This window comes from Hyperolius riggenbachi, chromosome 9 (assembly GCF_040937935.1).
Source record: "Hyperolius riggenbachi isolate aHypRig1 chromosome 9, aHypRig1.pri, whole genome shotgun sequence".
NCBI classification, from domain to species: domain Eukaryota; kingdom Metazoa; phylum Chordata; class Amphibia; order Anura; family Hyperoliidae; genus Hyperolius; species Hyperolius riggenbachi.
Window position 1 is genome coordinate 45,662,582 of NC_090654.1, and position 21,354 is coordinate 45,683,935.

General features: G+C 44.6%; 1 protein-coding gene across 6 annotated transcripts in view; it reads left to right on the forward strand.

The window, feature by feature from the left end:
- Nucleotides 1-21,354, forward strand: part of LOC137532287 (G-protein coupled receptor 22-like) — a 365,826-nt gene that overhangs the window by 117,390 nt on the left and 227,082 nt on the right. For 2 of the 6 annotated variants that reach the window (XR_011023899.1, XM_068252648.1), the window contains exon 1: nt 10,450-10,646. The exons of 2 other annotated variants lie outside the window; for them this stretch is intronic. The gene's annotated coding sequence lies outside the window, so the exon portion shown is untranslated. Of the gene's footprint in view, nt 1-3,252; nt 3,484-10,449; nt 10,647-21,354 lie in introns of those variants that run through there. 2 more of the 6 variants (XM_068252652.1, XM_068252651.1) reach the window with 2 other exon arrangements.

A 21,354-nucleotide genomic window follows, 5' to 3' on the forward strand; every position in this document is an offset into this window, starting at 1 on the left:
TTTTTTTTTGTGGTTGTAGATTATATGCTGTAAGGGCTCGTGCACACCGAGTGGGTTCTCTTGCGTTTTTACAGCCGCTTGCAGCTGCGGATATGCTAGGGTAATGTATTTCAATGGGGTGGTTCACACTACAGTGGGAAACGTTTTGCAGAAACGCATACTCCCGGACTGAGGCATTTTTTGGATTGTGGATGCTTTTCTGCCTCAATGTTAAGTATAGGAAAAACGCAAACCGCTCTGAAAAACACCAGTTCAGAGCGGTTTTGCAGGCGTTTTTGTTACAGAAGCTGTTCAGTAACAGCTTTACTGTAACAATATATGAAATCTACTACACCAAAAACGCAAAACGCTAGGTGAAACGCTTCATAAAAATAAGAAAAAGCGTTTCAAAAACCGCTAGCGTTTTGCGGATCTACTATCGGTTTTTGGTGTGCACCAGGCCTAAATAATATTTTAGAGCAAAGGGGAAATGCTGAGTTTCATAGCACCTTAAAATGTGTGTGTTGAAAGTACAGAAAAAATCATGTGTTTGTGATCATGATTTGAAGTGTGTGCAGACCCTTGCAGTCTGTTCTAACAGAGGATTGTTTATCCCAGGGTCCGTCTGCTTTGAAAAGGTTAGCTTCACTTTAATATCTTGCCGTGGAGTCCTCCTTGTCCTCCTGCGAGGCAGAAGGAGTCACAGAGTGGCTGCGGTGAAATCCTCTTGCCGTGGAATAGGTCGTCAGACCACGTCCCCAGCCCCCCTGCACACACACCAGCCTTCCTAGACCGTCACTTCAGATGTAGATCTCTGCTCCCAAGACAGACATGAAAATCATTCTTTGAAGATGAGTTAAACTCTCTCTCTCTTCCCACCTCGCTCCCCAGAGGCTGCGCTGAGCTAAAACGCAGGCATTAATTAAACTTGGAAGGACAACACACATTTCCTAGAGAAAAAAATACACCACTGACTACCTGTACTGCTCAGATCTCACTGCTGGCTGCTGGCGCTGGATGAGGCGCCTGCCCTGCTTCATCCTGCTGTGATATATAGATGAGAAAATGGTTATCTTTTATAGCAGAGAGGAAGTTCTGAGTTCAGGTCCCTTTAATGAGGGAGGAAGGGGCCTACTTCTCAGGCTTAAAGGGCAACTGAAGTGGGAGGTATATAGAGGTTGCCATATTCATTTCCTTTTAAGCAATACCAGTTACCTGGCTGCCCTGCTAATTCTCTGCCTCTAATGCTTTCAGCCATACACCCTGAACAAGCATGCAGCAGATCAGGTATTTCTGCCATTATTGTCAGATCTGACAAGATTAGCTGCATGCTTATTTATGGTGTGATTCAGACACTGCTTCAGCCAAATAGATCAGCAGGACTGCCAGGCAACTGGTATTGTTTAAAAGGTAATAAATATGGCAGCCTCCATTTTCAACTCACTTCAGTCTTCTTTTAAAGGGATACTGTAGGGGGGGGGGGGGGCGGGGGAAAATGAGTTGAACTTACTCGGGGCTTCTAATGGTCCCCCGCAGACACCCTGTGCCTGCACAGCCACTCCCCAATGCTCCGGCCCCGCCTCCAGCTCACTTCCGGAATTTCAGACTTTAAAGTCTGAAAAATCACTGCGCCTGCGTTGCCGTGTCTTCGCACCCGCTGATGTCACCAGGAGCGTACTGCGCAGGCCCAGTATGGTCTGTGTCTGCGCAGTACGCTCCTGGTGACATCAGCGGGATTGAGGACATGGCAACGCAGGCACAGTGGTTTTCAGACTTTAAAGTCTGAAATTCCAGACGTGAACCAGAGGCGGGGCCGGAGCATTGGGGAGTGGCTACGCGGGCACAGGATGTCTGTGGGGGACCATTAGAAGCCCCGGGTAAGTTCAACTCATTTTCCCCCGACCCCCCCTACAGTATCCCTTTAAGTTTCACTTCATTCGAACTTGGTCACAGGTTCATTTTAAAGTGGACCTAAACTCTTGCAAAGGACAGAAGGAAAGCATGGAGAAATACAACCTGTATGTATTTAGAGAGTTTAGCCTGTCTAATTACCCCATCTGTGAATAAACACAACAGTAATTTATTCTCTCTGCTGTGTCGGCTGTCTGCCATTGCAGAGCAGCTAATCGGTAAATACAGGATGTTAACAATATGTCTGCTTCCATGAAAGCAGTAAGTAGCCACACTGCAGATATATTGCAGGATTTGTATCAGCTGTAACAAAGAAATGTTTTTCTTTAAAGGTTATTATGCTGTTATGCATCTTTTAGAGCAGAGAGGAGGTTCTGAGTTCAGGTCCACTTTAAAGAGGGATTGTCAGCTATAAAATCAAATTCCATTTACCCACTGCTCTGTATTTATTATGTAGTCTACATGCTGTCTGCATTGCAAGCATTCCGATACAATCATAAATGTGTCTGCTGTAATGAATCTGATCTCAGTCATGCTCTATTCTGGAACATTGCCGGGGAGAGGGAAGCTTGTTATATCCCCTCCCACATTCCAGCTCCTCCCTGATTGGCTGAGGGCAGTTCAGTGTGACTGGAGGCTGAGAAGGGAAATACACCTCACCCCTCTGCAGAAGCTGCTGAAATACTATCCATGCTGTGCTCACTTGCGTATACAAAGCAAGCTGGATATGACAGTGCAGTTTTTAGTACAGAGCTCCGTGGGGAGGGGAGCTGGCAATGCATACATCATTTCAGGCAGGAAAGAAAAAGAGTAAGGGGGGAAATTACATCAGAAGTATCTTCAGTCAGAGGCGGTAAAGATGGAAAATGCCTGGAACAGTTTTCTTTTTTATCTATATAAAATTCACTGAATTCAAAATGTTGACAGTACAATACTTATGTAAGTAACAAGTATTCATCTACTTATATATGTGTTTTTTTCCTTGGCTAGAATGGCTGTCCTTGCTGCTTTAAGATTAGAGTTTAATGCATCAAATCAATTATTTTGTCATCTAACCAAATCTTGGCCAGCATAAAACTAACTTTTTATGTGATCGTTAATACACAGGAAGAATGGGGGAAGTAGGAAGGAAGAGACAGAAAGATTCATTTTCAAGATATTAAAACATTTTTTTTCTGAGGACAAATTAGACAGTGGCATTTCTTTGGCTAGGTGTCTCCGTTTCTATGGCGATTCACAGATCTGTCCGGTCATCTCCTCATCACAGTTCCCATCTTCTCGTAATGATAGGAAAGTTTGAGCGGAGATGATGAGATCAGAAAGGAATCCATCTTGTCTCGCAGATGTCACCGGCGTTCGCCGACAGCCTGCAGAAATTAATGATAATCAGACCAGTTTATTAAGACGTTGTTGAGATCTCAATTAGCCGCAGCATCAAAGCCGACCTTCCTGGATGCCGCCACGTTCTCACCGCGCTGCACCGACACTCGACACGGCCTGACACTCCATAATTACAGCTCCGCGCACTGAAATCTTCTGCTTGTTTCCTTGTAGTAATCAGGGCTGAGGTCTGCACAGCAACGACGGAGAAAGGTCTGGAATTCAGACTCATGTGTTACCTTGTTCCGCACACAGAACTGTGGAGCAAGAGGCTATAAATCTTGGAGAAAAGTGAAAGATTTTGATTGCAAACGTTTGTGTGAAAACTAAAAGTTGGCCATGCATCAGGCGACTTGGCGGGCGATCAACCATAGGATTGGATTATTATAATCAAATCGGATGAAAATCGGTCCCGCCAAGTGCACGCCCAGGGCCGGATTTACCATAAAGCACTGTAGGCAGGTGCCTACAGGCACCTGATGATGGAAAGGCGGCTCACTCTCCTCCCCAAGCTCTTCCCTCCCTCCTTCCCTATGCAGAGTCCTGAGCAGAGTGTAAATAAGAGGTTACTCACCCATCTCTCGGCATTCCACTGATGAGATCTCCTTTCAAGCTGGGGGCACCACTAGCTACTTTAAGCGGATCCGAGGTGAAAAACTAACTATAACAAGAAACTTGTCTATATATCTTATCTAAAGTTTAGATGGTTTACACAGCAAATCTAGCTGCAAACAGCTTTAATAGAATATGATTATTTATTCCTGTGATACAATGACAGCAGCCATGTTGTTTGTAAACATTACACAGAGGCAGGATTATCTGTACCATCAGCACTCAGACTGAAAAAAACCTAATCCCCCCTCCTCCTCTCTGCCTCTGAAATCTCTGGCTAGTAATACCTCCCCCTCCTCCTGCCCAGACTGAGCTCCCATGAGCCCTTGCTACTGCCAAGGCTCTCTGAAAAACTGTGGGTGGAGCTTTTTTAGTTTATAGGGAATTAGAGTATTAAAACAAAAACAAAAAGTATTTGGCTTGAGGAATGCCCTATAAACAATAGGAAAAGAATACAATTATGCAATGAGTAAAAGTTCATCTCGGATCCATTTTAATATTGAGGGTACTTCTGGCTACCTGATGCTTAGGGACACCTGTAGCTACCTATGAGGGGCAAGGGAAGTAAGGGAGAATTGACAGCTGGGCCAGCCAGCACACTTTCGGTGCGGTTCGGAGGGGGTTTATAGGTTTATGGCGGCCGAAGTCTAGGGTGCCAAGACATCTGTGCCGGTATAGGCTCCAGCGATGTAAATCCGCGCCTGTGCACGCCTGATTGACAATGTGACCAATTTCAAGCCGAAATTGGTTGCATGAATTGGTTGGACATGCTACAAGGTGTAGGGCCGACTTGCTCGATCGGGTGCGCGGCAGTAACGGCGAGCGATATTGGGACAAGCGACCCCTCGCCACTATTACCCCAGTGTATAAATGTAATGTGTGCGTTTATACATTACTTGTCCTGTGCCGCAGTGCCGTCTGTGGTCCGAATCCGCCGCTCTTCGACTAGCCCAATATACGACGCCGGGCATAGCACGCCAGTGTGTGCGGCTAATGGAAGAGTGGTGAATTCGGACCACGGACGGGCACCGCGACACAGGCCAGGTAATGTATAAACACACACATGTACACTTATACGCTCGGGTAACATCGGCGGACTCGGCTGATTCCTGAGAGATTTCATGCTGAAATCGATCAGGAATCGGCCTGCGGTGTGTGGGCAGCCGACAGATCTCTCTCTAATCAGATTCGATCAGAGAGAGATTTTTTGGTCGAATCTGCCCATCACTGCCTGATATATGGGTACCTTGAATGGGTTTACACTGTACGGATGCACAACTGCGCTCGCATTACCGTTCACATTACCTTCCATTGTACAATTGGTCAGTATGTGTTGCTACCCATCCGGTTCACCTGCTGCTGTCCATTCGGTCCCACCGCCGCTTCTGGCACTGCTGCTCAATCCACTGCAGGGAAGACGCGCCAGTATACCTATCTAAGCCCCGGAAAAAGCATCAGACTCAAAAGCATCATTGCAAAAGAACATTGCAACAGAATACCCAAGCAGCTCGTGGTGACCCAGAACCTTTAGAAAAGTGCAGGGGACTAAAAGAGACCGAAAAGCCCTCCTACTAAAAAGCAATGCTCAGTGTAATTTGCCTTCTTAAAACAGAAGTACCTTCGATAATTCAGCTTTAAGTGAGCAACTGTGATTACCCACAATGCATCACTATTGAATATGCAAATTATCTCTATATGCCCCTGAAGCCAGGCTTGCATCCAGAACGGCTGGTGTATAGCATGCCTATAGCAGCTCCATGCTACTGTGTAGGTGTGGGCTGTACTGTGCACCTGCGTTGTGCGGCTGTGCTTGTACACGGAGGGGAACACCGCCGCGAACAATAGTTAACATTAATGTTGAATATTCTAAAAAGAGTCAGGATCATGGGGGCGTAGAAACACTTTGGAAATGCCTCTGGTCAATCCAGTGGCTTCCCTCTACTGAGGTATGTAACTTTTTTTTTTGTCTGGCTAAAGGTCCCCTTTAATAAAATGATCACTTGAATTACTCATTCTCAAAGTGTTCCTGAGCTAAAATCAGATACTTACCCTGAAGAGACAGAAGCCTCAGGATACTATTGAGGCTTCCTTGGCTGGTCTGAAGCCCTCTAGGCCAGTGATCTGCAAATTTGGCTCTCCTGTTGTTAAGGAACTACAAGTCCCACAATGCATTGCAGGAATCTGATCAGCCACAGTCATGATTCATAAAGGCAAATGCATTGTGGGACTTGTAGTTCCTTAACAGCTGGAGAGCCAAGTTTGCAGATCACTGCTCTGGGCTAAGCCTCAGTGTGAGGGCGGGATTGCATACCAATATACCAATATACAGTAATAGGAAGTGATTCTGAACCCAGGATATATTTCCGTAAAAGTGGGTAGCCTAAATAATTTACTGCATTGTACTATATGTCGCTACAAGACAAGACAAAAAAATGTATATTGTGCTTTTCTCCTGGCGGAATTCAAAGCGCCAGAGCTGCAGCCACTAGGGCGTGCTCTATAGGCAGTAGCAGTGTTAGCGAGTCTTGCCCAAGATCTCCTTACTAAATAGGCTTTACAGTGTCTCTTTAAGACATTAGTTTGAATTTGCATCGATGCAATCATTTTATGAGATCGAAGGTGTCGGCAATCACAACAGAAAGATGTGTGGTCAACATAACATTTTAATAAGGGTATAAGAAGTCCCAGGCGAGCGACATGTGGCAGGCTCCCGCATTCTTGCTTTGGGAAGCATGTGGCTGTAACGGCCCCATGTTTCCTCTCGCAGGATTGCACATGGGTTGCCTCCTTCTCTAACAGCAAGGAATATAAGATGCGTTCCTTGGCTGTGCCTGAACTATATGTGGAATGAAATCTCATCAGGGATGAGGGGAGCTCTGGACATTTTAGTGGAAGCATCGCTAAGCAGGCTCCCATGGTTACAGATTCCCTTTGCGGCTGCTGATAATAAGGACTTGACACATGTCTCCTCGCTGCGTCGCGGGAAAAACACAGAGGAAGACGTGTTGGGAGCAGAGAATGAAGCCTCAGACTATTCCCAGGCTTTAAATGTTATCACTTGTAACCCGGGAAGCCAGGTGCTGGGAACAGCCATGGCGGCTGCAGCGCTGCGGCTTGTTACGCAACGGGAGGTGTTTAAAAATGCAAAGGTTGCGATCTGCGTGTTCAGCTCGGGGAACGCGACGCTCATAAATCAACAGCCTGTGCATGAAAAGTGGAATATTGCCGTTCCTGCGCTGCTTGACGTGTGGGTGTCATGCTTTGCATTGGAGCGACGAACACGCTAAGGCTAATTTATCAAAAGGTACACAGGGGAAATCCGAGCAAACGTGACGCCCAGAGCCACTAATCAGTCATTTTTTTTATTGCACAGCTGCAGCCTGATTGGTGGCTCTGGGCATGAGTGGCCTGGGGTTTCACCAGTGATCTGGTTTTATTGCTCCACCCACTGGTGTCACCTGACCTTGCTGGCATCTCCTCTAGCACTCTGTGGGGTCACCCCATTCACTCGGTTTCAGCCACTCAATCGCCGGGGTTAAGTGCCTTCCGGTTTGAGAAGGAGGCAAGTGCCTCAGAACGTCTGAGGCTGATGGCTTCTTCCCAAACCTGTTCTAGTTTTTTGTACTCCTGGTATTGCCTGATGAAGCAGGATTGCACCTGCGAAACGCGTTGCACTTTTGGAGTAAAATATGGTTGATCTAAAATCAACCGTTTGTGTGTACTAAATGCGGAGGTAAGTCCACCGCTACCTCCTCTTTTTAAACAGTTTTTATCATATTTTACCCTATTTTGGTGCCTCTGTTCCTATCTACAAGTTTATTTCCTAGCCAACACTTTTTAACCTGTGGTCAGGTCTAATCTCTCCAATCTCTCTCTGCCTTTAGGGCCCATTCACACTTGCAGAACGCAAAACGCCAGCGCTTTTGCTAGCATTTTGCTCAGGCGATTTTTGTCGATTAACGCCGCCAAAAAATCGCCATTCACAACTCCGGGAAATCGCCTGATCGCCGGGAAATCACCTGAAAATGGTGCAGGCTACAAATTTGCGTTTGGCGATTTGCGTTAATCGCTGGCGATTAACGCAAATCGCCCAAGTGAGAATGGGCCCATACGATATTATTGCACTAGCGCTTTAGAACGCGCTAGCACTTGAGCGTTTTGATTTCGGCAAAACGCTCTAGTGTGAATGGGCCCATACAGTGGTTGCCTTTGAGGTGACCCGTGAGTATTTTCACATATTGTTACTTTAATATTCCTTGCTGCTTAACCTCCTTAGCGGTATGCCCGACACTGTGTCGGGCATACCGCTCTGTGGCCCCAGGAGTCCCCCATAAACAAATGTCCCTAATGGCTGTAAATCCTTTAGCTAGCACTAGGCTAGCTAGTAAGAGTCTCCGGCACCCCTGGATCCCACGCGATCCCCCCGTTTATACAATACCCCCCCCTGAATCCAGCGATCGCGCAGCCTCCCGGCACAGCTCCGGTCTCTCTGTGGGGAGGATCGGGTTTGCGCATGACGTCAGCGACGTCATGACGTCATGTGCGATCCTCCCCATAGTGAAGATGGGAGCTGTCCGGGGAGGCTGCGCCGATCGCTGGATCCAGGGGGGGTAATGTATAAATGGGGGAGCGGCGGGGAGCAGATGGTGCTGGGGACTTCTTCTAGCTAGCCTAGAGCTAGCTAGAGGATTTACAGCCAATAGGGACAATTATTATAAAATCGGGCACACAGTAACACAACCTCATGAGCGGCGTAACGCTCAGGAGGTTAACGTACTACACTATTGGGCTCTCGGTTTCCTTTTTGTGTCTCCATATACGAGTTTAGTGTGTGTAGGTGAGCTCATTTCAGTTCAAAAAAGGATTTTCATGAAAAAAATTGTAATAAAACTTTAATTTTATGAGACTATTTCTATTTTTTTTTTTAGGTATTGCCTTAGTTAACATAGTTACCTAAATTGTCAGGAAACGTGATGTCCTATGACAAAATGGAGGGCATTTTCGGATTTGGTGCACCAAAAACATACAGATTAGGTGGAATGACCAAAACGGCTCTCGAAAAAATTTTTTGCAGACCCGTGAAATGGTTCATAGCTCTGGGTACACTGCTGACTATGAACAATTAGCTTTTGAGTGATCTCATGAGTGATTTCTCATGTTTGTTGTTTAAAATGCCCGAGCATCGCCGTGGACCATTTGTTTAACCCGGTGTTTATGCCATTTTGTTTTAAGCGACATTTAAATGAGGTGTCGTTTATGTGTCATTCCAAACTATTTTTTCTTCCCTGTATGTACGGAGCTTTATTTGGCGGCGTCTCAGAAAACCTCACACTAATTTGATATGACCAAGTCACGGCATACAAACATTTGTCATCAGATGGCATACAAATTTTAAGACTGGAGAACAGATTGGTTGATTTACTTATGCTGGGGTGTATGTAGCAAAAAACGGAAAACAGGGGCCGCTACAACTACAATACATACAACCATCCAATCAGGAGCAGGGATGCCCGGGTATGTATTTAAATGGCTGGTGATGGCTGCGCCCACTTTTTCGAACCGTAACACACAATTACTCAATTACAAAGTTTACGAGCTTTGCGGTCTTTGGCATCGATAATTTGCATTGAAATGAAACAAATCTGATTGGCTGTTTGTGGCTCCACCCCCTTTTCTGAATTTGAACCCCAGTCACCCAATGACCAACTGTACCAGGTTTGAGGCTTGTGCCATTAACAGTGCAAGCAGGGGCGTAGCAATAGGGGGTGCAGAGGTTGCAACCGCATCGGGGCCCTTGGGCCAGAGGGGCCCTCTCTCAACTGCAGTATTAGCTCTCTATTGGTCCTGTGCTCATAATAATCACTTCTATAGATACTTTGAATAGTGGTAATCATTAACAAACTGTTCTCCACCCCCTTCTTGCACCTCTGACACTGTAGTTGCCATTGGCAGGTTTTGGTGCACCAAATCAATTGTTATGTGTAGAGTGCTTATGGGACCCCAATGTAAAATTTGCATCGGGGCCTACAGCTCCTTAGCTATGCCACTGAGTGCAAGAATGGCAGCAATTAAATATTCCCCTTGAAAATCAATAGGTGAATTTTGATTGGCTTTTGTAAGCTCCACCCACCTTTCTGAATATTAATCCCAGTCACCCAGTGACCAACTGTGCAAAGTTTGAGAACCCTGCCATTAACAGTGTAAGAATGGCTGCAGTTTACATTATCCCAGTGAAATTTGTATTTGTCTCCGCCCACATTTTGGTTATGGGGATAAAAAGTACCCAATATGTTATTCCAGGTAATGTGCTAGGTGTGTGCCCAATTTCATTCAAATCCATTCCACCATTGTTGCGTGATTGAGTAACAAACATCCAAACTTTTGCATTTATAATATTAATGAGATTTTAAGATTTTCGCTACAGCGACCCTGTATCTAGATAATCTGCATGTTGCCCGGGCACTGCACACTCCGCAAGTAGCATAGCGTAAGTTAACCTGGCAATGTTCACATTACCAAGGTAACTGCACAACGTGCATTACGTAACTGTTGAAAGTACCGGTAAATGATCTTGTGCACAGCAATTGTACAGGCTTTTAGTACATACACACTGTTGTCTCCTAGCTTGAGAGAATCTTAGTGAATCAGGCCCGGTGACTGTGAGTGGATGATCCATCTCCGTCACTTCAAACCTAAGACAAAGGCGTTCTTCTACCTCTGTGCTATGAACTGGCGTCTTTTCTTGCGTTCCCGAGGAAGAGGTGGTAAGCAGGGATTTCATGTTCCTGTTTTGTGTATTTGGTCTTCAGAAATATCTTTTGATCTTTGAGGAATTAAAGATGACCTACTTTGGGTGCACAGCGCCGTTCCTTCCTCGTAGAGCGCGGTGTAAAATTATTCATTAGGTGGTTTAGGATTCGTAGGCCTGCTGGAAGATTCAATCTCCTTGTCTGTCATTTTGTTCATTTGCAGATAAGGCACCGTGTGGCGCTTAACCCATAATGCAATGTGCCGAACCGCTGCATGTAAGAGGAAATACTGAACGTTGCCCAGGTCACTCTCAAGTTCCTTCCCCACCCACAGAGAACAGGAAGCTGTTGCTCAATCTGGCTAATTGTGTTTGGAAACCCCATAGGCCGTCATATTCTGATATTACTGAAGATCACATATATGTGATATATGGACCAATCAAATTTTACATCAGCAGGATTTGATTGGTTCATGTTCAGGCTGCATATATTTGCATACAAAATGTGTACAGTGCTGTATCAATTGACATGTTTCAACGGCACGGCCGTCCTCTTCAGAAGAAGTTGTTTCTGAAGAGGATGGCCGTGCCGTTGAAACATGTCAATCGAGTACTAGAACAGTTGTAGGGGCGCCCCGCTTTCACTGTAGTACGGCCAATCCGTCTGCTGCTCACCAAGTTTCAATAGTCTGAAAACGAGCATAGACGACTGTGGAAGGTGGAGCGCAAGGAAATAGCCAGAGTATCTTGAGTGAGACGCACTAGGAGGTGACGTCACGTCTCAAGAGTGGAGGACCGGAAGTCGCAGCTGAACCCGGCGAGAGTTAACACCGCAGGCTCGGAGTGAACTACCGTAGCGGCGTGATCTAGGCAGATCCATGTGGAGGTAACAAACCTGCAAAATCCCGCTGAAGACGCATAACTCGTAAGTTGTATCCGGACAGTATCACGGGAAGTGGTGAGACCTGTGGTATAGACTGGGAAGTAGTGTCATCTCGCACAAGCCGGAACTTTTACAGCTGACAGGCTAAACAGCCACACATTACCATTAACAGGGACTGTGCAATATCTGCTGGAATGCAGTAGTGCAACATAGCAGTGCAAAATTTGCCAGCAATATAGTAGTTGTAAATATTGACCAACCAGTGAGCAATCAATTTGGGAGAAATAAGGAGTACAGAAAATCCCAATAAATCCTTGTATAATTTTGTTTCCAGAATCTTGCTGCTATTTTAATTTTTATGTATACAAATTTTTGCGATTTTCTCTATATGATATTTATTATTGGTCCTGATCAACTGACCACATGGTTTGAGAACTTTTTTAGGGGAACCAGCACGCTCTATGTGTGAATGTATATGTGTATGTGTGTGATCCTAGTGATTTTAGAGATTGTCTAAAGACATAGAGGTCTAAATAAAAATAAAAACCTTTTTATTATAATATATTGACGTCCAGCGCACTTCCTATTGCTGTTCACAATTTTGACCCTCGTTAAGACAGGGAGTAGGGGGTATCCCTGTCCTGGATAGTTGCAGCAGGAGGCAGACAATTTTTGTAGAAAAACTGACAAAAAATTTACTTACACTTGTGGTAATCTGTCATCTAGGCAGCGCCCTCCAGTACTCTTTATAGTTGTGACTTAATCCATTTTAGCCCTAAATATTGACCGTAATATCGATCATAATATCGATAAAAAACAAAATTGACTATTAATTGAATAGCGTGTGGCTAGCTTAAAGTGAACCGGAACCAAGTAAAATTATTTAAAATACACACATGATGTATCTGCAAATGGATGTTTTGTCAGAACTGAATTATATCAATTCCTGTCAGTTATATATAAGTTGTTGTCAGTTGTAACTGAAATGACAGCTGATGTGCAAGGTAATGTCCATGCTTCCCTATGGCTCAAGTGGGTGATATTACAGTTAAAGTGTACTGACCGGGAAGCTTTTATGGGGGTAAATGGCCATTTTCAAAATGGAGGACGGAGAATTCCATTGATCACAGTGAACAAATAGGACACAGGAGAGGAGAAAGAGATTGATAAGCAGACTAGGCAGGAGGTGAGTATGACGTGTGTATGTGTATTTTGACTTTTAATCTTCAGTTCATGTTTGCTTTAAGGCTCCTTCCACGCTGCATCCGTGTTGCAATTATATTTCTATGGTACATTCACTTTGGTTCTTCAGCGGTATGGAGGTTTCCGCCGGAGTAATGGGTGAATTTACAGTGGCAGTGAAGCATAGTTCAGTGTACTGTATGCTTCACTGTATGTGCAGTATTGCAGTCTTAACGTGTGATGCAGCTTCTCGTCACCAGGAACTCTGGTTTCCTCCCACATCCCAAAAACATACAGATAAGTTAATTGGCTTCCCCCTAAAGTGGCCCTAGACTACGATACATTATACACTACACTATTCATACATGGGATAACTTGGCCCTCCAGCTGTCAAGGAACTACAAATCCTACAATGCATTTGCCTTTATGAGTCATGACTGTGCCTGTCAAACTCCTGCAATGCATTGTGGGACTTGTAGTTCCTCAACAGCTGGAGGGCCAAGTTTGCCCATGCCTGGTCACTAGATTGTGAGGGACAGTTAAGAGACAAGACAATATATACTCTGTACAGCGCTGCGGAAGATATCAGCGTTATATAAATAATAATAATAATAATGTACCATATATTTTGGATTATAAGATGCTCCTGACCATAAAATGCCCCTTGGTTTAGCGGACAAAAACCAAGGGAAAAATACTGTATATACTAAACCTGGTGCATCCATGGTGAACAGGGGCGGCGCCAGGGGGGTGCTTGGGGGTGCTCGAGCACCCCCTAGAATTGTCCAAGCACCCCCAAAGCACCCCCTGGAGTGAACTGACTTCAGGCGTCTAAAAGACGCCAAGTCAGTTCACAGCGGCAGCACGGAGCAGCAGGCAGGGCTACGGTAAGATGGCCGCCCGGAGCCCTGTTCTGCAGACTTCGGGCGGCCATTTTCCCGTAGCCCTGCTCTCTGCATGCAGGCAGGAAGTCTCGTCGTGACGTCGGGAAGGAAGAGGATCGTGGGCGCGCGGGCGCTGCGCGCCACAAGGAGGTCGGGACTCGGGACAGGAGGTCGGGAAAGAAGGTCTTCTGGCTGTAGGTGAGTAAATGGGTTTTTCTTTTCTTTTTCAGGTGATGCGGATTGTGCATATTGGGGTCATATCTGCTACGGATTGTGCATATTGGGGTCATATCTGCTACGGATTGTGCATATTGGGGTCATATCTGCTACGGATTGTGCATATTGGGGCCATTTCTGCTACCGATTGTGCATATTGGGGTCATTTCTGCTACCGATTGTGCATATTGGGGTCATTTCTGCTACCGATTGTGCATATTGGGGTCATTTCTGCTACCGATTGTGCATATTGGGGTCATTTCTGCTACCGATTGTGCATATTGGGGTCATATCTGCTACGGATTGTGCATATTGGAGTCATATCTGCTACCGATTGTGCATATTGGGGTCATATCTGCTACCGATTGTGCATATTGGGGTCATATCTGCTACCGATTGTGCATATTGGGGTCATATCTGCTACCGATTGTGCATATTGGGGTCATATCTGCTACCGATTGTGCATATTGGGGTCATATCTGCTACCGATTGTGCATATTGGGGTCATATCTGCTACCGATTGTGCATATTGGGGTCATATCTGCTACCGATTGTGCATATTGGGGTCATATCTGCTACCGATTGTGCATATTGGGGTCATATCTGCTACCGATTGTGCATATTGGGGTCATATCTGCTACCGATTGTGCATATTGGGGTCATATCTGCTACCGATTGTGCATATTGGGGCCATATCTGATAACGATTGTGCATATTGGGGCCATATCTGATAACGATTGTGCATATTGGGGCCATATCTGATAACGATTGTGCATATTGGGGCCATATCTGCTACCGATTGTGCATATTGGGGCCATATCTGCTACCGATTGTGCATATTGGGACCATATCTGCTACCGATTGTGCATATTGGGACCATATCTGCTACCGATTGTGCATATTGGGGCCATATCTGCTACCGATTGTGCATATTGGGGCCATATCTGCTACCGATTGTGCATATTGGGGCCATATCTGCTACCGATTGTGCATATTGGGGCCATATCTGCTACCGATTGTGCATATTGGAGCCATATCTGATAACGATTGTGCATATTGGGGTCATTGGACGTTTTTTGTTAAAATATGCTCACATTACGTGTATTTTCTTGAGAAAACCTGCACAATTATGTGAATTTTCTGGGAAAAGGGTCACCAAAACTTGGGCCCTCTGTCTTTGCGTTGCACTTTTAAAGGGAACCCGAGGTGAGAATAATATTGAGGCTGCCATATTTATCTCCCTTTAAGCAATACCAGTTGCCTGGCTGCCGTGCTGGTCCTCTGCCTCTTATTCTTTCAACCATAGACCCTGAACAAGCATGCAGCAGGTCAGGGGTTTCTGACAATATTGTCAGAACTGACAAGATTAGCTGCATGGCTTGTTTCTGGTGTAATTCAGTTCACTACTACAGCCAAATAGATCAGCAGGGCTGCCAGGCAACTAGTATTGTTTAAAAGGAAATAAATATGGCAGCCACCATATCACTCTCACCCTGGGTTCACTTTAAATTACAGTTAGCCCCGCCCTCATCCGGTCATGACCACGCCCATTGTTTCGCCGCGGCGCGCTTCGCGCGCCGCAGGTTGTAGCCACACCCATTTTTTGCCGCGGCGCGCTTCGCGCGCCGCAGGTCGTCAGCTCCCCCGGAAATTGGTCCAGCACCTGCATAGCACCCCCTAAAAAAAATTCCTGGAGCCGCCACTGATGGTGAAGGGGCATCTTGTGGATTATATGCCCCCTTGTACCTCTTGTGTCCCCCTGTGTCCTCCTCTGTCCCCCTTGTGTTCCCCATGTGTCCGCCTCTGTCCTCCTCTATACCCCTTTGTGTCCCCCCATGTCCTCTCTGTCCCCCTGTGTCCTCCTCTGCATTGGGCACAGTACAGGGCGTCCCCGACATTGCGGCGTGCTGGAGGTTCGTATTGCTATTTATAAGTCAGGAACTCCCTGAATTTGGACTTTAAGACACAGGGAAAAATGTGAGTATAGTTCAACGAATACAATAGTTTTCTTAAATGGCATATGTTTGACAAATATCAATCAACGACTTTGCCCCACTGCACAGTATATCCATCAGATTTCAGTAAAAATCTGATCAGCTGTTGATTAGAACTAGATCTGCTGTCACTAAATTCCTGGTGGTGCAATGTAAAACTATGGGAAGATGGCTGTGTGCAACTAACCCCTGACTCTGTATAATTCATGCTGTTTTTTGTTATTCTGCAGAGGAGTGTGTTGGTTGATATGAAATAATGATTTAGCACGATGATTCCCCCTCTTACGTGTGCAGCCACCTGCCTCAGCCTCTTTGCAGTCTTGCATAGTATCTTGGCATAAGTCATTATTAAAGCAAACCTGGAGCGACAATAAACTTATGATAGAATGAATGGTATGTGTAGTAAAGCTAAGAAATAGAACAAGAGTAGCAAAGAAAAGAGTCTCCTATTGTTTTCCAGTACAGGAAGAGTTAAAAAACGTCAGTTGTTATCTATACAAAAGAGCTTCTCTGAGCTCTCCGACCCACTGGGTGGAATACAGTCCTGTTTTCTGAAGCACTTAAACAGGTTTTACTGTGGGAACATTCTGCTTTGTTTTATAACTTAAAGCAGACATGAACTCAGAACTTCCTCTCTGTTCTAAAAGATAAGCAAAAGCATAATAACCTTTAGAGAAAAACATTTCTTTGTTACCGCTTATGCAAATCCTTCAATCAATCTGTAGTTTGTCTACTTCCTGCTTTCATGGAAGCAGAAATATTGTTAACATTCTGTATTTACAAATGAGCTCTTTGCCATGGCAGTCAGCTGACACAGGGGAGAGATCAAATTACAACTTGTGATTAGTCACAGATGAGGGGGAATTAGACAGGCTAAACTCCTTAAATTCATACATGGTACATTTCTCTCTGTTTTCCGTCTGTCCTGGGCAAGAGTTTAGGTCCACTTTAAAAGACAGAGTGGGGTTTTAAAACTGCAACTGTGACAGAATGATGCAATGTTATAAAAAAAAAAGTTATATAACTGAAAATAAAAATATGGGACTCTTTTCCTTGCTACAAATGTTCTATTCATTATCTGTACTACACATACAATTCATTATATTATGTTTAGTTTTTTTGCTTCAGGTTCCCTTTAAAGTGGGATTGTCACCATAAAAATCAAATTTCAACAGCAACTGGTCTGAGTGTATTAAGTGATAAAGATGCTAATCCTGCATTCAAAACCTTCAAAACTTTTTCTGCTTTTATGATTTGGAGTTATCACATACTTAAGGAGCACTGGCCCTTTAGTAGTCGTGCCAAACAGTTGCTTGCTGGGGTTCTTTTTATTTATAATATATTACTCCTCTTCCATTTATTTCCCTGCCTAGCTGCTTATCTGAAACATGATCCTCTGCTCACCTGTGTTTACAAGCAAGGCTGAGGTGACTCAGCGATTGGAGGAGAAAAGAAAAAAAATAAAGGGCAGAAATGACATCAGGATTTAGCCTAAACTGTGAGCAAAAGCCATGGTTCCCACCAGGAACAGAATTCTCGTCATTTACTATATAACATTCACTGAAATCAAAATGTGGACAGTGTTATGTAAGTAGATCAAGTATTTATCTACTTATATATGTGTTATTTTTTCTTTCCCTGGCATAGTATGGCTAATCCTACTGCTTTAATGGCGCTGCCCCTAATTGGACAGGCTGAGGTGTGAAATAATTGGGAAATGGCTGTGACTAGCAGCGGCTTTCGGTAGAGCGCGCAGGTTGATACCAGGCTTAAAGCGGCTCCAGAGCGGCAAGGATTCGTTGCCCTTCTGCTCTCGGCATGCCAGCGCTTGGGTGGCACGGAACTGATGCCTTCTAATGGGTTCAGATATGTCAAACATCCAAACTCATGTAGACAGGCAGAGTGACACTTGCAAGAGAAAAAGCAGAGTGACGGCGTGGTGGGGAGAGACCATATAGAGAGATGGCGTGGGAAGGAGGCGTGTGCGCTTATCTCCGACTACAGGAGGAAGGTGTCAATTCGCAAGGTTTCAATATGTCCCTGTTAAAGGGGATCTGTCAGAAGTACCTGTAGAATTTTTTTATACACCCTCCTGAACATCTTGTTATTTATAGGAAACCTTCCCTTCTATTAAAAATTATATACTGTATATCATCGCAACAGGTTCTGTCAAAAATGTCTTTGTATTCTAGTCTGTGGACGGCTACAACTTTAGGAATCTGCCAAAGCTTCAGATAATGTTTGTTGCCAACCATGACAACAAGTGTTCACTTTTTGGTGTGCAGGAGTTCCGGAATTTCTCCATCACTGTGATTGGTTCGGAAGCTGCAGCAAAGCAGGAAGGAGCATTTTAGACATTCCCTGCACTCTATGTACTGCTACAGAAATTGTGTCAGCTGTATTATAATGTTTTTAAGGAGGATTGTTTTGGTTTACTTCAGCATATGATACGACAGACTAAAAATTAAAAAAACAAAGGTACCATGTGTGGCTTTTTTTTTAGTCTGATAATTAACCACTTCCCTTCCCCCGGGACGAGTAACTACCTCCCTGCAAGATGTCATATCTCTGTGCAGGGAGTGCTACTACTACTACTACGTCCCTCCCCACTCGCACCCCCCCCCCCCACACGCTTGCTCCCGCAATCGTTACTGATGCTAAACGTTAGCCGGGAGAACAATGAATGAGAACACAGTTCCCATTCATTGATCTAAGTCCCTTTTTGAATGACCGCAGCAGTCTATGAGCAAGTTAGAAAAAATGTGATCCGCGGTGTGTGAACAGCCCAATGAAATTGTATGGGCAGTGAGTTGGCATCACACTACATCGCAATGTATGTAGTGTGAAAGGACTCAAAGGTAACCTGAAGTGAGCGGGATATGGAGGCTGACATATCTATTACGATCCGATTAAATCTGACATGTTCGATGGGGATTCGATTCAATTAGTTTTACCATTGTTTTGCAATAGCAAATCGAATCGAATCCCGATCGGACATGTCGGATTTAATCCGACCGTAAATAGAATCGTAATCGAATCGCACAAAGAATCGTATCGTGTAGATTGGGCTTTAGACATCGCCCTTGAACAGATCAGAGGTTTCTGACTGAAGTCTGACTCGATTAGCTGCATGATTGTTTCTGCTGTGTGATTCAGACACTATTGATGCATGAATGATCAGCAGGACTGCCAGGCAACTGGTATTGCTCAAAACAGAATAAATATGGCAGCCTCCATATCCCTCTCACTTTAAGTGTTCTTTGAAGACTGAGTTGGTTTCACGTCTCCCCCCAGGCTAATGTACTTCCAATTACTGTATTTTAGCATTTAATACAGACTTCAGATGGTATGTATATAATATACAGTATATAGTATATATAGAGTGGGGTATGGTACTGTTTTAGTTAGGCCTGTTCTTAACCATGAATCTCAAGCAGCCAGCAAGCACACTTATCCAATCCCAGCTGGGTGTCAAACTAGCGCTCATCATTGAAATGGGCCTAATTGACTAATAATGAGTTGGTCCACCTTTAGCCCTGATCACAGCCGATATTCTTCTTGGCAAGGACACAACCTGATACCGTTGATGAGGAGTGTTGGCCTATGCTGACATAATGGCAGCTCTAAGTTGGGTCAGATTGGATGGTGGCATTTCCAAGCTTTGAAGTGATCTTTCTCCTTTGTCCCACAAATGCTCAATAGGATTGAGGTCAGCGGACTGAGCTGGCCATAAAAGCATGTAAACTCTGACTAATGTTCCTCAAATACAATTTGAGACCAAACGAGCATGGTGGCAAGGACCAACAACAGGCGTCTTTGTCTATTTTTTTTATAATTTGTTGTGTTATTGCCCTTTTGTTGCTGCAGACCATGTGGGCTACTCGCCTTTCACCTCTCTCGTTCCCCAGCCTTTTTCAACCAAAATAGTCCTTATTGCTTGAAAATGTTTTCCTTAAAGAACAAGCGAGACCCATGTCAACCTAGAAATAAAAAACAATAACAATAATATTTATATAGCGCTTTTCTCCCTGGGGACTCAAAGCGCTGTGACCCTGCATTATGCAGTCTCAAAGGCTAGGAAAAAGAGGTGAGTTTTTAGCCTTTTTTTAAAGCTGTCCAGAGAAGGAGCCTCTCGTACTGATTGTGGAAGTGAGTTCCATAGAGTAGGGGCTGCATAGGAAAAGGCCCGAGCACCAAATGTTAAGTGTATCCTGGGAATAACCAGCTTCATCTTGTTGGCAGAGCGGAGGGTGCATGGAGGGGCATAAAGTTACAATAGATCCGCTATGTATTTGTGTCCCATGTGGTGTAGAGCCTTGAATGTCAGCAGGCAGATCTTAAAATTGATTCTCCATTTTACTGGCAACCAGTGAAGAGTTTGCAGTACTGGGGTGATGTGTGAGCTGCGGGGGGGCATTGGCTAGGAGTCTGGCTGCAGCATTCTGTACTAGTTGTAAGGGGCGCAGAACCTTATCTGTAGATCCGATGAACAGGGCGTTGCAGTAGTCTAAGCGGGAGGATGCAAATGCATGAACCAGGGCAGGTAGGTCTTCAGCTGGGATAAGGTGTTTGATTTTCGCTATATTTCTTAGATGGAAGAAGGAAGACTTGACGACAGCTGATACCTGCTGTCTGAGTTTTAGATTTCCATCCAGGATCACCCCAAGGTTTCGCACAGAGTCTTTATACAACACATATATAAGTAGATAAATACTACTTCTACTTACATAACAGATGTAGTGTGCTATCCACGTAATGATTCCTGTAAATTTTATAAAGGAAAAGCAGAAAATCCTATTCTAGGCAGTGGCCATTTTGCCAAGCTAATGCTGACATCATATCCTCCCTGACTCTTGTGTTCCCCCCTCCCTTCTCTTGCTCATTGTGTATTCATTAGCTGCCCTCCTCCCAGAGTCTTCAGAAACTCCCACTAAAGTCTATACTAGGAACTGCACTGTCATTTTTTTATTTACTCCTCCAATCGCTCACCTCAGCCTTGCTTGTAAACACAAGTGAATAGAGGATGTTTCTGATAACCAGCTAGGCAGAGAAAGGGAAGAGGAGGAATATATTATAGATAAAAAGAACCCCCAGCATGCAACTGAATGGCAATGGCTATTAAAGGGCCAGTGCTCCTAAAGTATGTGATAACTCCAAACCATAATCGCAGAAAAAGTTTTGCAAGTTTTGAATGCAGGATTAGCATCTTTATCACTTAATACACTCAGACCAGTTGCTGTTGAAATTTGATTTTTATGGTGACAATACCGCTTTAACTGCCACTCTGGAAACACTGGAGATACTGTTGGGTGAGAAAATCCTAAAGGAGTCCTCATTTCAGAGATGCTGGAACCAGCTCTTCTTGCACTGACGATCATCCCTCATTCAAAGTCACTTAAATCTTTCATCTTACCCATTTTGACATTAACTTTCATGATAACTACCGTACATCCTCCAAAGCTGAGGGATACTTATTTAAGCAACTCTGCATTGTTACATCACTCTACGTCACTGTTGGACTGGTTTACTCCGAAATAAGGGGTGTCTCTAATTTCTGGCCCACTC